Source organism: Heterocephalus glaber, unplaced genomic scaffold, assembly GCF_053883595.1.
Source record: "Heterocephalus glaber isolate CG9 unplaced genomic scaffold, H.glaber_assembly_v1.0 deba00000331, whole genome shotgun sequence".
NCBI classification, from domain to species: Eukaryota; Metazoa; Chordata; class Mammalia; order Rodentia; family Bathyergidae; genus Heterocephalus; species Heterocephalus glaber.
This window is the reverse complement of record NW_028258142.1, coordinates 37,483,954-37,494,607: the sequence shown is the minus strand read 5'-3', so window position 1 is coordinate 37,494,607 and position 10,654 is coordinate 37,483,954.

The window sequence follows — 10,654 nt, the reverse complement described above, 5'->3', positions numbered from 1 at the left end:
TATCGGTATTCATTGTTGCCTTATTTGCAATAGCTAAAAAAACAGAGATAACTAAAATATCTATTAACATCTGAATGATTGAACCAATTGGGTAGATCTAGCCAATGAATTACTAGTGGAGAATAGAAAGGGGTGAACTATTAATATATGCAGTTGTGTGGAGGAGACACAAAATATCATAATGAGTAAAAAAAATAATATATGCTATGCAATTCCACTGACAGTTTTAGAGAATCAACTTAAGCTACAATGATTGAAAGCACATTAGGAGTTGTCTAGGCACAGTGTGCCAGATGTGAGAAAGGGACAGGAAGAAACCACTAGAGGTGATAGCTATCTTTCATGACTCGACATGGTTACACTTTCGTGAATGTATACACATGTCAAAATACAGCAAGCTGAACACTGTAAATGTGTGCTGCTTATTGTATATTAATTATTTGTAATCTGTTTAATATAAACTAGAAAATTCCTTTCCTTTTCTACTTTTCTATTTCCAACCAGTTATGCTCCTTGGCAGAATTTATAAATCCAGCTAGCAAAATATTCAAGAAGTATAACTTGTAAGGTTTCAGAATTGCTATATAAGAGATTTAGAAGCTTAGATTCACTGCTGGAAACAATGTGTAACTACTAGCACAAATCATCTGTTTACTCACACTTCTCCTTTGTATATATTTGAACTACCATACCAAAAAAATCATGATTCCACCTAACAAAATACAATGTCACTTTGACAAACAAATATGTCCTCAATTTCATTGAAAAAATAAAAGACACCATGTCTTAGCAGTTAAAGTATCCATCATTTTAAAATATTCATTTCTATCTTTGTTTAGTCTTAGGCCCCTCAGAATTTCTCAGAGAAAAGTAGAATCATATCCAACAGGACTACCCATGGAGAATATTAACAATGTTAGTATTTTGGGAGGACCTTCGAGTTTCCCATCCATAATAATCCTATTTTCTGGTTTCTTCTTTATTGGGCTACTCATTCTTAGCAGTTTGCTACAATTTTGTTTGTATTCTATCTGAACTGGTTTCATAACAGGCAATTGTGGAACCAGGCTCGTGTCTTCAGCTGGGGCTATGACAAATTCTATTGCTTTATTAATTTTCTCATATGGTAGTTATATATGGAAGGCAGTAACTCTAAGTAAATTCTGTCAGTAAATTCACTATTCCTATTAATAATACCCACAATGATAGGGACCATACAAGAATTACACTAAAAAAAACCAACAAAGTGACAACTCCAAAATTGTCTTACACATCACATTTTACACAAAATTATTACACAAATTCTAGAAGTTTAAGGAAGAATATAAAATGCATTTTCATATGTACACAGGGATATCATGTATATAGGGGCTTACATTTACTTGAGCTGCCTCCAAGTCAGAACTCAAAGAGGCAAGGAAGAATTCATTCCAGTTTCAAATGGAGGTCAAATAATTGTGTTGTAAGAATAATTCATTTATGAATAGTAGGTTGAAGCATTGGATATAAGTTCTTTAAAGTTGCGTCTAAATTTGGAAACTAACTCAGTTAAAATAAATAGCTTTTATTTTATATTGTTATATAAACATGGGAGATAGTTGTGAATTAGTATACTGAACTTATGCCAACATTTGTGAGTCCTCAAATTCTTAGCCATATATTGATATCACAATAGTGTCTGTATGGAGAATTTTGGTTGTTAGTATCCTCCATGGGTAGTCCTGTTGGCTATGATTCTACTTTTCTCTGAGAAACTCCAAGAGCCCTAAGACTAAACAAAGATAGAAATGAATATTTTATAATGATGGATATTTTAACTGCTAAGACTTGGTATCTTAGAGTTCCTTTGCTATTAGTGTTCAATTAACACATTTAAATGGGTAGGGATCATTTTTCTCAAGATAAATAATCTTAATTCATATTTTCTTCAGTCTTCCTGCAAAAGCCCTCCAAATATATAAAGAAATTAAGCTAAATGATAGTAATTCACCTTTCAAAGCTCACACTGGACAAAAGAAATGTTTGTGTATATTGGTAATATATTTCTTCCAGTATTAGAGAAAACTAAGCACTAGATTGAGAAAGAGGAAAATTTAGGCATAAATAACATCTTGAACTATATGAATGCAACAAAGTTATCAGAAACAAAATGGAAGTATGGAAATGTTCTGAATCTCATTTTAATTTCTCCCCTTTCAGCTATTTTTCTTCCTTATTTGCCCTTATGTATCCTAGTTAAATAAAAAGAACATTTGACTGTTTTATGTTCATTTTATTAGGACTTTTCCTCATAAATACTATGCCACAGTTAGCTTTGCAGCAAAGGAACATTTTGATTGTTAACTATTTTTAAAGTAGTGTTTTTATGATTTTCATGGTTTGCTGGTGGGTATGTATTAGGGCAATGGAAGAAAATAAATTTATTTGAGAAAGCATTTCTATGTTTAGTAAGTTTTTATAACTCCATTTAGTTATTTGTAAACCACTCCATATGTTGTCATTTTAAGTAAAAACATCATTGTATACTGATTCTACTGAATTCCTTTTGTTTCATCTAAGAGAACAACATTATTTAAGCAAAGGTCAGTTGGAGAGGACCAGAACAAAAAAAATTTGTCATGTTTGTGAAATTTCACATGTGTGGAATTACTACTCATTCTGCTTCTCTTAATCTTTATTCCCACCCTGACACCCACACAGGTACACACAGACACACAGACACACACACACACACAAACCAGCACAAAAGTAAATAATTTAGTTGATACAGCATGAAAACAACAGTTGAATGTTCCTATTATTCAACAATTTCCAAATTAGTAGGTTAATAAATATAGTGAACATTATTCTTTTCCTAATTGGAATGTGGACATACAATGTCAGCCAAATAACTCACTGAAAAATGAGATTAGAGATAAGGGATGAGAAAAAGTCCAAATATTAAATCAGCAACCCCTCCTATTAGAGGGATTTTATTTGTTATCCACTCTGCCCTCCCATTTTCCAGTCTGTTCCCTAAGATGTTCCTTGCCCTCGACACCATGCTCCTCAGGGTCACACTGTCCTGAGAAATTTCACTTTCATTCAAGCCAATGGCTTTGAGACTAAAGTGCTCCTCCCCCTACATATGAATATTTTTAGAAAACAAAAGAAGAAGGCAGAGGAAAAAGCTTAACTTACAAAAGAAGTATTCTGCGTCCTTCCCCACACATATTATAGTTTAGAATGGGGACTCAGAATATTTGAATAATGTAGTACTTGAATAAGATGGGAGCAACAATTCATGATGTCCCCTTTCCTTCCGTGTACAGAGAAAATTCCATCTAGGACAAAAGAGTCATTTCAGAAGTCTCTCCTGGATCTTTGGTATTTGATGAGAACTCCCTCCTCCTCCTCAACTTCGCTGGCATCTGGGCTATCAACAGAGAGAAAGCACAGGAAGTTTTCCTTCAGAGACGATCCTTGCTCAGGCATCATTCCTTTTGCCTTCCTCTCCTGAACATCCTTTGCTGAAATCACAGAAGAAAAATACTGCATTTGCTCTTATCCCTATCAGAAATATAAGTGACTGCCTGTGTTTGAAATTAGAAGGCAAACCACTTTTTCAAGACTACAGAAGAAAACAATTAACAATGATGTTTTAGTTTACAAATCTACATTTCGTTTTTATTAAATAAAACATTCTGCACATCTGACTTTTTTAAAGTTAACATTTTTAGCACACACAATAAAGAGTTAGTATAGGTATTTTGGAGACTTCTGCTTCAATCATTAACAAATAAATAGATTTTTTCCCAATATTCCAAACTCTCATTTTATATAAATAATGCTTTGAAAAAAATTCTATATTCTTATTCGACTATGTCTTGATGGAAGTCTTGATTGAAGAAGTGTCAATAGATCCCACAAATCAACTAAGAGCCTCAGTACCTGCCTTGCTGCTCAAAGGGCAATTATGAAGTCATTGCATGCCCTTGCCAAAGTAGAAAACTCTAAGAAAAATTTTCACTTGTGTTCTCCAAACCTAATTACCAACTGTCTCTGGATGCAGAATGACCCTTAATTACCCAGCACCAAGAATCATTATTTCTCCTGGTGAAGGGAAATTCATCAGAAATTTTACTTTAATTTAATTCGTATATGTATTAGGGTTCATTTTTCAGAAAGGCCCTTTTACGATTTGCCCAATCATTTTTTAAAGGTAAAGAGCTGTGAGAAATATTAAAGCTAATAAATTCATTCTCTAATTTCAATCCTCAGATTTAAGTCACAAACAAGTAAGAAGTGTTTTTAAATCCTCTCTTTTCCTGTGTCCATTAATAATTGCAGTGAGCTTTCATCTGTCAGGAATTATGTCTCCTAATTTAATAGGTTATTCTGTAAGAAAAGTATTATTGGCTTCATATTATAGAAAAGAAAATAAAGACTTAGATTTTAAGCCACTTACTCAAATTGATACAATTTTTAAAAGTGAGAGGGCAGGAACAAACTGAAGTTCCTCTCATTTTTTTGATCTTCTCTTTACAATCCTCTGGATCTCCCATTTAAGGAAAATTATATGGGAGATAATTGCACAGATCTATACTTCTCAGAATATATTGCTGGTTATTTTGTACATTTTGTGAGATCTGACAATGACTCCTTTGTGATATTACTACATATCTCAGGAAAATAGTTTGTTAAATTCTTGAGCAATATTGGGATTTTCTTAATTGAATTTCATTGTTATTTTGCATTGCATAACTCTATTTATCTCAGGAACTCTTTTATTTGACTTGAGGATGCATTTCCAAGATCAGGGAACAACAGAGGATAAATTTTAGAGCTGTTGAACTTAAGCATTTCCCCTCAAAAAAACATCATCAGAATCTGCAGGATCCATGGTAGCAGCAGGGAGGAGAGTCAGTGATAATGTTGAGCCTCATTTTTTATTCACTTTATGCCCTCTGCAACTTTGTTTAAAATATGAGTTCTCTTCTCCACTACATAGTGAACACATAGAGATGGAACAGTGTATTCATTGAAATAAATGAATAAAAATAATACCTTTGAATAACAACTTAGAGATATTTGAGCCCAGAATGAGAAAGAACACCATGCTTTTGCCATTACTTTCTTTGACTTTGTATTTTCATGTTACACTGATGGCTAAGAAAAGATGTTCCTTGGTTTCCATCTACATAGTTAATTTCGGGAGATATTCAGGGTATCCAGTTTCTCTAAGTCCTCTTTCAGTATTCTCTCTATCTCAAAATATCCATGCTTCCTGCACAAAATTCAGGAAAGAAACAAAAATTAATTTTTCTTTGTTTACTGGCACTTTTCACAAACATTAATATGGTGACAGTAATAATCAAGTCAGGGAGTTAACATTGACACATCCACTTAATAAATAGTAAGTTCTAAAAAGCTTTACATGTTGTGCTAGGTACTAGAGAAGGAAAGCAAAAAAGATTAATACAGTCACTATTAATAAAATCATATAGTCCAGTGTTCTATAAACATTTAGAAATCTCACAAATGTTGTTCTAATACCTATAGTGAGAGCCACAAGAACCAAATACAAGGTTCCATGATTGAACATGCACAAAAGAAGCCTAACCACAATACGCAAAGTGCTCTTTAAAGAGGGGATGTTTAATGGAATTTAAGTAAAGGTAGCATTACTAGTAGTAAAGGTAGTAGAGATAGCAATGGTATTCTGGTGAAGCAAGAAGAAGAAAAGCATTTCAAAATTAAGAAGGATCATAAGATCCAACATAGAAAAGTCAAGAGATCAGAAAGCAAAGGTATGGTTGTTGAAAGAGCTGGAAGAATGTAGCATCTGTAATTCCAAATAGATGAGAGAAACATTGGTTCATACCCAGAAAACTTCTAAGAATAGATACACTTACAACTTATGTGTAGAAAATAACCAAATATCACTGAATAACATCTAAGGCCACCATAAGTACAGAGAAACACTACATGTGGTGACTAGCAGCTTCAATATAAAAATAATGATAGTTCTTATCAAATTTGCCTATAAATTCAACAGCCTTCCAATAAAAATTTAGTCTTTCGTGAGCATCATCAAGTGGATATCAAAATTCAAGTAAAAGAATAAAAGGGGAATAATATTTAGAATGTTTTCTGAAAATACATAAATTGATCAACATGCCATAGTATACATAAAGACCAGGCATTAAACTGGTTATTATATTTCTTGGATTAATTCATTTTGATACATGTGGATCTTACTCATTTATTTTCATTGTATTTTGTGAGTGTCAAGAAAGTATATAATGCATTTTTTTATTCCCCTGCCCTCCCTTCAACCCCTTCACCCCCCCCATTTACAAAGACTTTATTTCCATTTTTTCCTTTTCTCATTCCTTTCCCTTCTTTCCTTTCCCTTCTTTCCTTTCACCTACCCCTCCTACTTCTCCTTCCCCTTTGGACCTTTTCTTCCTATTTCACAATATCTATTACAATTTGTAATAGCTAAAACTTGGAAAAAGCTCAATTGCCCATCAACTGGAGACTGGATAAAGAAAATATGGTTCTTTTAAAAAATAAATAGAGTACTACTCAGCCATAAAGAATGAAAAACTAGAGACATTTATAGCTAAATGGAAGCACATATAGGCCATACTCTTAAGTGAAATAAATAGGACACACATGTATATTCCGAATAGTTTCTCTAGTATGAGAAACTGAGAGTGTAAATAAGAATCAAAATATAAGTGGGAGGGGTAGGGGAAAGGAAAGAGGGGAATGGAATTAATATGAGAAAATGGAAACAAAGTCTTTGTAAATAAGGAGGGGTGGAGGGGTTGAAGGGAGGGCAGGGGAAGGGGAAAAAATAAGAATCAAGATATATTATGTAAAGGTACAAATCTCTAATGATGAATGTCATTATATTGTATACCTAAAATGTACCAATAAAATTTTTTAAAAATTAAAAAATATATAATGCATTTTATAATATCAAATCTAGGTGCCATCTCTTTTTGTTCAGATTCAGGAAACATTTCTATGCATAATTTATTGTAAAATGCATGGTTCCTGGCTAATTTCAAATCTTATATTAGTAAGAAGGGAGCAACACTGTTCCTAATCACAATATCATGAGTCTTTGGATATTTCTACCTTTACAGTTCCCTAGTACCATTTTAAGTGCTGGCTACATCATTCCTCATGATGATGCAATACACACTGAGCCACATATGAATATCGACCCCTAATAACACAAAGGTGTTTACTGCTTTTTGGGGATGATTATCTCACATGCAAAGCTTACCCAGAGTATACAGGAAAATATAAGGCAACAGACCCAGCATTCCACAGGATGCCAAAATCAGGGAGAAAAGAGAAATAGCCCATGATCAGACTGAGAGTAGTCCATTTTGTGTAAGTAATGTAAATCCCACTTATGATACTAGGTAGAATAAGTACATCAGCACAATGTCAATTAGAATCAAGAAAGGACATGAATAAGAAAGACGTTTTCTATGTAGAGAGTTGAAGAGACAAGTATGGTCAGTCTTGAAGGGCTCCCTGAAGCCAAGCATGGAGTTGGAAGAAGAGTGGAATGAGCTGGACTGTGTGTAGCCATTAACCATGTTGTCTTCCCGTGTTACAATCTAGAGTGCTACTAGAGATTGATAGGTGACAGATGATTCATGAGACCATACTATGATATATGCACAATGGCTCAAAGCCAGCACTTGTCCTCTAATTGACAGCTTTACAATGCTTTATATAAATGAGAGTCATACAAAATCTTGCTACTGCTATTTTGGTGACTTGATCTCATTCAAATTTATAATGGACTCACTGGACTGGCTATCTGGAAGTTGCAGAGTTTGTCCTTAGAACCAATGCCTGGCTACAAGGTGCAGAGATGACTCCATATACAGGAGCTCAGCACTCACTGGGGCATCAAGTGGAATCCAAGTATAGAACCCAACAAATCTGACTTCAGGCTTATTGTGCCTGTCTCCATGGCAGTGATGTTCCAGATCATTGAGAGCACCAGAATGTGACAACATATTCAAAGAAGTCACTTCAAGAAACATTGAACCCTAAAATACAGAACATGGAATAGGTCCCCTCTTGTCACAATCTGTGGGTAGTACTGCACATAGTAACTTGGAGAGAGAAAATCTGCAAACTTAAGTGGTTTTTTTATCAATGAAGAGTAGTAATAACTAAAAGTTAAGAATAAGGTAAGGATCCTCTTATGTAAATTCCTTAGATTTGAGAAATATTTATTGTGTCATAAACAAAAGAAAGCTGAGATTATAGTCCGTATTCATATATTAGATCTGATCATAAAATACAGTAAATGTTAAAAAAGAAATGTGTTACAGTGAAAGACACATTGGTATTAGTGCTTCTCAAAATACTCCTCCTTGTTTTGAGCCATCATTCTTAAACTATCATTCTTGTTACTTTCTTTGGCAGTTTTGGATATTCTCTCTTATGAGTGTATTTAGTTGAGCTATTGTGGCTGCTTCCATGTCCTGCATTGATTCATGTCTACTTTTCAAGGTCATTCTTACTTTGGGGAAGAGCCAGAAGTCACATGATTCAGATCTTGGAAATAAAATTAATGTAGAAATTTATGTTTTTACTTGGCAGAAACTTCAATATACTTTTGGTCAACAAGGTGTGATCAAAACATACAGTGAATATTTAAATAAGATATTTTAAAAGTATTACAGTAAAAGATACATTGCCATTAATCTTGCTCAGAACATTCACCCTCACTTTGAACACACCTCTTATTTTCTTGGCATTATGCCTTTGACTGTAATATGTCTTTAAAAATTTAATTGTTCACCCTATTTTTATCTCCCCTTGTATTTTGACTATTAGCTAAGTCTATATTTTCAAGTATATTTGTGTTCCTAGGATTGACATTTTTAAAATGTTATAAGGTTCATGAGTTGGTGAAAAATTAAGTATCATTAATGTAATCCTTCGACCACAGCAAGGACTGCTGAAGTCTGAGATCTTGATGGGAGTATATCTTTAACCTGGTACCAAGCATAACTCACATTGTACTTTATACCACCTTATCAGGAATTAATTTATTTTAATATCTCAACATGCCAGCTTGTGTTCTTGAGTTACAATTCTGTTTCTCAAATTCCTCCTTTTAGGTCTAGAGTCCATACACTGCTTGTTTTTACTTTTCAAGATTTTCTTCCAGTAAAAGAACTCGTTTATATTTCACTTACAAGTTTAAATTATGTCAAAATTTCACAGACAGTTTTTCTGTTCAAGCTTGTATCCATTGATGAAATTCAAGTATTTATTTAATGGACATGAATTGCATGAGTGAACTAGCAGGTAAATGGAACACTAAGGGAAATCTTCTCATGATTGCTCAAATTACACCATGTGGGGAGCCTAAAAATCTACCCAGAGACCATTTCTATGGACCAATTTGCAAAATATTTAATAAAATCTTTGTGATTTGGTTTCAAAATATATTTTTTCTTCTCTGTGTCCTATAACCTTGCTAAAAGTGATTGTGAAAAAATTCCAATGTATACATGCACAATAATAAAGAAACAGAAGTAACAGAAGAAGGCCCAAGATGACAAGATATTTCAACAGCACTTTGGAAAACTGCAAAGAGATGCAGGATAATAGCTGATACATAAAGGCAGAGGGACTTTCAATCCTTGTGTGTGGGCAGAAGAGCATACATATGGTAAGGAATCTGGTGGAGACTGAGGTCATACAGGCAAAAGGGGTGTGAAATGAAATATAGAGCTAAAAATTGGGAATGGCTTATTAGGTATATACAATTCTACATCGTTGCTATTATTCCTATAATTACGGAAAACTGCAGTTGAAAGAATTTTGTCTTCTAGGAAAGAAACCTGAAGATTTTTTCTAAGGGGAAATTGAACATGTATTTACATTTTGATATCTCGTAGTCTTCAATATATTTGTGAGTTTACATACTGATCACTCTAATCCAAAAATCATATCAATACACAGAGAACTCCCAATGCACTTTACATGTATCTCTGTTAAATATCAACTGGCAATCAACTATCTCTAATCACTTAGAGAAATTTTGCAATGTAAAAAATGAAAGGGTATAATATCACTATAGTAGAAATAAAATAAGAAGACTATAATAAGGTTTTTTTCTATATGCCAAATTTGTGGCACATCCATATGCCAGAATTTTACATGCATGTGTGTAGTGTGGGGCTGCGGGACAGGGGTACTCAAGACCATTCCCAGTTTCAGTGATTCGCTAGGCTAATTCACAGGGCTCCTTGTGTAGTTTTACTCATGATTATGATTTATCATAATGAAGGAAGACAAATCAAAATTAGCAATGAAAAAAGTACCTGAAGCAAAATCCAGAGGAAACCCAGTACAAGCTTGTAAGACACTTCTAGGAGGTACTTAATTCCCTGACAATGAATTGGACAAACATATGATAAATGCCACTCTCAGTTCTGGGATTGATGGGGATCCTCCTCAATTTCAGTAACTCAGATGCCAGCCAAGAAATCTACCATACAGAGCCTCCGAAAGATAACAGTTCACTATGTTAACTCCTTTTACTAAAACATAGTTGTATGGAAAATTGAGAGAAATGGGTAAACATTCAGATACATTATGAGGAACATAATAATAT